The sequence below is a fragment of the Quercus robur genome, chromosome 2, assembly GCF_932294415.1.
Source record: "Quercus robur chromosome 2, dhQueRobu3.1, whole genome shotgun sequence".
NCBI lineage: Eukaryota > Viridiplantae > Streptophyta > Magnoliopsida > Fagales > Fagaceae > Quercus > Quercus robur.
In genome coordinates, this window is record NC_065535.1 from 77352948 (window position 1) to 77359960 (window position 7013).

At 34.7% G+C, this 7013-nt stretch overlaps 1 pseudogene; it reads left to right on the forward strand.

Moving 5' to 3' along the window:
- Positions 1-1950: 1950 nt before the first annotated feature.
- On the forward strand, positions 1951-2496 carry LOC126703683 (MDIS1-interacting receptor like kinase 2-like; annotated as a pseudogene).
- The last annotated feature ends 4517 nt before the right edge of the window (positions 2497-7013 follow it).

The following is a 7013-nucleotide window of genomic DNA, read 5'->3' on the forward strand; positions in this document are numbered from 1 at the left end:
TTAGGCACCTTATGAAGTTCCATATGCGTTTTGCACTCTGAAGAATGTGGAAATAAAAGAATTTCATGGGTCGTGGTGCATTATTGGATGATTTCACAACTAAGATTATGTTGAATTAAAATGAAGGAAGAATTTGTCAAAAAAAATTTATATCCAATAATCAATTATCATCCATATATACTTTTCATTTGGACATAAATTGTCTTTTGCACTTCATAGATGGACAAGAGTCGTATACTCTTGAGTCTTGACCTTTCTTGAGGTCACTTTGATCCGTGTTTGACTAGATAGAGTACTTCATCATATATGTAAAATATATATATATATATATATATATATATATCTGTGTGTGTGTGTATTTGGATTGCTCTGTTATGGTAAACATTGGTTAACAATCCTTTTTGTTTTTTTGGTTCTTTCTATCAAAAATTCAGAAGCCTGTATTAGCTGAAGTCGGTCTATGCAAAGGGAACCATGCAATATAAAAGTAGCTGCTTTGATCCGGAAATGAATGATCCAAAAATATTCCAGAGAGAATCCAATTCGACTCGAAAAGACAATATTTCATGTGAATGACACATGTATATATTAACGTGTATTTAGCCATATGAACATAACAATCAACCATTTGAATCAATCATAGATTTTAAAATGGTTCCCTCTGTATCCATTTCCATTCTGGTAGTAGCATGGGTTGTTTGCATCTTCATGCTTACCAAAACTCAGGTATTTGCAGTTGGCTTTGTGGCAACATCTAAATCATCCGCATTAGAACAAGAAAAGAAGGCTCTGCTAGAGAGTAAATGGTGGAATGACTATTCCAACGATAACTTAAGTCATTGCAAGTGGTATGGAATCAAATGCAATGATAGTGGAAGCATTACAGAAATTAACATGGATGGAGCCTATCTGGGGAATAAGTTCAGCAAATTCAACTTCTCTTCCTTCTCAAATTTAGTCCATCTTAATCTTTCTCGCACTCGACTCATGGGGAGCATCCCACATGAGATATGTACCCTTTTGAAGCTCACCTACCTGGATCTATCCCAAAATCATATTATCGGTGAGTTACCTCTTTCTTTTACAAACCTCACTCAATTAGTGACAGTTAACATTTTTGATAATTTAATTACCGGTTCCATACCCAAAGAATTAGGAAATTAAAAGAATCTTCTTGATTTAATCCTAATAACCATTTCACCAGAACAATCCCTACAGGAATTGGACTACTAAAGAACATATTATATTTGGACCTATGACAAAACAAGCTCACGGGTCTACTTCGTTCATCACTAGGTTATCTAACTAATTTGGCCTCATTGTTTCTTTCTTCAAACCAGATCAATGGTTCCATTCCCCCAGAAACAGGCAACATGAAGAATTTGAATCTCTTGTACCTTGACAATAACAAACTCGTTGGTTTGATCCCTTTTTCTTTAGGTCATCTAACCAGTTTGGTCTCATTGTTTCTTTCTTCAAACTAGATCAGTGGTTCTATTCCACTAGAAATAGGCAACATGAAGAAGTTGAGATATTTGTACCTTAATAATAACAGCACTGTTGGTGAAATCCCCTTAACTCTAGGTCATTTAACCAACTTGGAAACTTTGAAGCTTAATTGGATTCAAATTAGTGGATCCATCCCCAAAGAAATAACTCATTGCCCTCTTTTGTTCTTAGATCTAAGACATAACTACTTTTCTAAAAGTGTTCCTTCTTTGGAGGGAAATATCCCAGGTATTTTATATGTGGAGAGTTTTGAAAGATTTATAGGTAACAGGATTTAAATTTTGACAACAAGGATTTAGTCAAAGATTTAGTTCCTTGTCCTCTAACTTCTCAAACCATGCATCGAGTAAAAACTTCAATTCCCCTCATTGTTTTCCTTTTTCTCTCTCTTTGGTATATTTTCCATTTTCGACACCAAGTTGGGAAAATGCAATCCAAGTCATGGGGGAAAAAAATGGGGATATGTTCTCAATATGGAATTATGATGGAAAAATTGCACATGAAGACATCATTAAAGCCACAAAGGACTTTAACATTAGATATTGTATTGGAACAGGCGGTTATGGTATTGTTTACAAAGCGCAATTGCTTAGCGGCAAAGTGGTTGCCTTGAAAAAATTCATCGCTTAGAGACTAAGGACCCTACTTTTGACAAGAGTTTCAAGAACGAGGTTAAAATGTTGACAAAAATCCGACATCGAAACATTGTGAAAATTCATGGCTACTGTTTGCATAAATGATGCTTTTTTTTTTTAATTATATATCTATGAATACATGGAAAGGGGAAGCTTATTTTGTGTGCTAAATAATGATGTTGAAGTTGCATAATTGGATTGGACAAAGAGGGTGAACATCATCAAAGACATAGAATATGCCATATCTTACATGCATCATGATTGTATCCCAATAATTGTTCATCGAGATATAAGCTGCAACAACATTTTATTGAACTCTGAGTTGGCGGCATTTGTCTCTGATTTTGTATAGCTAGACTTCTTGATCCTAACTCCTCTAATCAAATTTTAGTTGCTGGGACTTATGGTTATATTGCTCCAGGTTATATATGCTCTAGTTGAATTGTTTTTTTCATACTATATCTTATGTCTCCCCCATTTTCCAACGTATTATTTTAAAAGGTTAGCTACATGGGGCATTCCAAATAATCATGCAAGTTTGGTTACCTTATTGAGCAAGCAATCACTTCCACTATGTAATTTTTGTGCAATGAAAAGTTTTGACCAACCTTTCCATGAAGAAAACTTATAAAAATAAAAGAAAAGAAAAGAAAATAAAAACAAAAATATTACATTTTTAATAGCCTTCTTTTTTTTTTCCTCCTATGCAAAATTGGCATTTACTGTGGTTTTGACTGAAAAATGTAATGTTTATAGTTTTGGTATGGTGGAATTAGAAATATTAATGGGAACACATCTAGGAGAACTCTTGACTACATTATTATCATCGTCATCATCTCAAAATATGATGTTAAATGAAATATTAGACGAATGCTTGCCACCTTCAAATTGTATAGTTGTACGGGATATTTTCTTTGTTACAACTATAGCATTTGCATGCTTATGCACCAAACCAAGTCCCAACCAACAATGAATTGAGTGTCCCAAGAATTTCTTTCTCGCAAGAAACCAATAGCCAAGCCCTTACATATTGCAGTTTCACTATGGTAGTTGAAGAACCAAGAAAATTATTTGCTTGAAGATATTGAAACTCAATCATGAAGTGCTTATTGTTAACTTTAGTATGAAATTCTCTGATGAACATATATGGTAAGAAAATGTTGTATACTAAAATAAGCTGTAAAAAATCTTGTAATTCTGCATGGTCTATCTGTTCTTCTTTACAATTTGTAGCTTGTATTTTTCATCATCAAATATAGTTCCTTACGTACCACCTATCTAATGCCATACATTGTGGAGATTGCAAAGACTTGTCCATATACTTGACCACAAGGAGGACTTGCACGTAAACGTTGGTGATGGAGACTTAGGGTATGTTTGGTAATTGTTTTTCCCCCTTGTTTTTTGTTTTCAAAAACAATTTTCTATTTTTGAGACTAAAAAACTTGTTTGGCAACCCAAAATGAACAAAAACAAAAACTTTTCTCAGAAATCAATTTGTAAAGGAAATTAAAAACATGCAAAAGGCTATTTTCAGTTTCTAGTTTTCAAAAGTCAATGAAAGCACAAATTTGATTTAATGAATCTGTTTCATTTAATGAGTTAGCATTCAAGTTTAAATCTTAGCAACAACATATTTTAATATTTTCTATTTTTTTCTTCAAGAATTTTTTTTTTTTTTTTAATTTCAACTAACCAAACATATTTTTTATCTCGAAAATATAGAGAAATTGTTTTTTCTTTATATTTCCAAAAACAAGTTTTTAAAAATAAAAAACAAAAACTGTTACCAAACATAACCTTAATTTGGAAGTGATAGTAAGGCTTGACTCATACTGTTCACCATGGCATATCCTATCTTCAAACTTTTGACTTCCAAGATATCTATCTACCTTGATGCGAAGAATTTTTTACTAATCATCTATATTTCTTCCCTATTCAATTGAATGTTTTTTTTTTTTTTCTCTCATAATTTTTTTTTGCATGAATTCTTCATTCTAATTGAGCTTGCATATTTTTGTATGTATTAAGTCAAACCTAATACTACGTACTTAATTAATTTTACAATACTCACATATCTTCAAATAATATATTTGTAGCTTTTAGACACAAATTTTTATTCAGCGTATGTGTAAAAATATTAGCATAGTAATGATTTTTTTATTTTTCATATCATTTGGGAGATTGGTAAGTAATTTCAACAATAATCGCAAAGTGAACATTAGCTCGTGTCACCTTAGGGTTCCTTTCTATTTAATTGGAGGATATGGCCTTATCAGTTATAAGTGAAGCTTGATCCATATGAACCTTGTGTAATGTACTCTGGGCATGATACGCCATATTCTCGCAATTAAAAATTGATAGTATATTTTAACTTTTAATGGTAAGAAATTTGATTCTAATGGTAGAATTTTCTTTAGGTTTGGTGGTTAACGGTTAACCCCTGCTTTAATACTTTATTTGGTAAATGTTAAATCTGTATTAATTGAACATTTGAATTTATAATTGGCTAATTGAATATGTTAATTTAATTTCGTAGTAAATTCACCGAAGTGAACTGAATCCTCAATTTTCACTATCTGATTAATTTTTTGCGTTATTTCAAGATCAAAAGCCATTAGACCGTAGACCAGTCAACTAATCTTCTTCAGTTTTTCACTCGTATCAGACGTTAATATGTCCTTACTACTTGCAACTTTCAGAATGATTGTGGCCTTAGTTCCGGTTCCGGCATATTTTATTTTCTGTTTGCCATCAATTTCAGCTTGCTAGCAAGAACAAATTTTAACAAGGATTAATCTCTTTATATATATAAAACAAAAATTAATCTCTAATTAACTTCCTTTTTTCTCTTTTCTTTTTTGATAAGTAATCTCTAATAACTATAACAAAGCTCTCTCTCTCTCTCTCTCTCTCTCTCTCTCTCTCTCTCTTAGAAAACTATAACAATGCTAAAAGTACACATTAACATGGACCAGGACCCATGCATATTGTAATTGGGCTGATACAAATCCAACTATTTTCTCGTAGGCTTGTAATTCTAGATGCACTACAAAGTTAAGCCCAAAGTACACATTAAGGGCACCAGCACAGAGGAGGGCAAAGTTTTGGTACAATGCTCCAATCCATTGAATGAATATAATATGTACACATGGCCAATTTTGAACACATCACCATTTTTGTCAAGGATTCAATGGCGAGAAAGAGAAGTGAAAAAGAGAGATGGAATATTCTTATAATGGAGTTTGGTTTTATTCTCAATTACATGCACGCACTTACCCATCCCAATTCCCATGTGACTTTTTTACTGATGTGAAATTCAAATGCCTCTTTCTTGAGATTAAACCGTGTGGACCTATGATTGTCCTATAGATTTGGAGAGGGAGTTGAGAGCGGAGTTTGCGGAAGTGTCCAGGCTAGAGGAGGAGTTTTGGGCAATGAAAGCCCGCATTCTGTGGCTTGTTGATGGTGACAGGAATACTGCTTCTATCATACTTTAGCTTTAGTGCGAAGAAGAAGGAATCGCATTCTTTGTTTGAAGGATAGGGTCGGCAACTGGATTGAGGGAGACAGAGATATTGCGGACTTTATAAGGGAGGGATTTCTGGTTCTTTTCACCACTAATCTCAGTAGTTCCCCCCTATGCAGTGGAACCCTCCTTGTTGGCAAACCTATTTGAAAGAAGATGAGGCTATTAATCGTGATAGACCGATTACATATGATGAAATTAAATCTAGGCTTTGGGCGCTTAAACCTTTTAAAGCGCCAAGCCCGGATGGGCTTCATGTAGGGTTCTTCCAACGATTTTGGCTCCTTGTTGGTGAGTCTTTGAAAAATGAGATCAAGGGCATTTTCAGAATAGGGGTGGTGCCAACTTATCTCAATAAAACGCTCATCACTTTGATTCCTAAATGCAAAAACCCAAAGACGCTTAATAACTACCGCCCCATTAGCCTCTACAACACAGCCTATAAAGTCTTGACTAAGATCATTATGGCCCGGATCCGCCCACACCTTTCTGAGTTAATCTCACCTCTCGAAACTGCTTTTGTGTCGGGAAGACAAGGTGTTGACAATGCAATTATAGTGCAGGAACTGGTGCACACTATTTCTTAGAAAAAAGGAAATTGTGGGGTTATGGCTATAAAACTGGATTTGGAAAAAGCGTATGACCGATTGGAGTGGAGCTTTATCCGAGATACTTTAAACCTTTTTAAGTTCCCTACCCACTTAATTTCTCTAATTATGAGTTGTGTCTCGACTTCTTCCGTTTCTCTTCTTTTTAATAGGGGTGCCCTGGACCCATTTCTTCTATCAAGAGGGATCAGGCAAGGTGATCCCCTATCTCCTTATCTCTTCATCTTGTGTATGGAAGTTCTTGGGGCTCTTATAACAGAGAAATGTCATGCCAATCTCTAGAATCCTATTAAAGCTTCTCACGGTGGCCCCACTTTCTCTCATCTCTTCTTTACGGATGATTTGCTGCTTTTTGCAAAGGTTGGCCGTAAGAATTGCACAGCTATAAAGGATGTTTTAGACTCCTTCTGTGAGTTATCGGGTCAGAAAATTAGTGGAGACAAGTCTCGGGTCTTCTTCTCTCGTAATATGACTGCTGAGGATAGATTGGATTTGTGCGAGATTTTGGGGTTTCATTCTACTCCTTCCCTTGGTAAGTACTTGGGGTTTCCCATCAAGCACACGGGTACTCCGTAGGATTTTCAACTTCATTTTAGAGCGTATTCAAGGCAAGTTGGCAGGGTGGAAAGCTAACCTTTTATCCTTTGCTGGTAGAACCATTCTAACCAGATCTGTGACATCCACCATTCCCAATTATGTGATGCAGTGTACTACTCTTCTTGCCAAAATTCT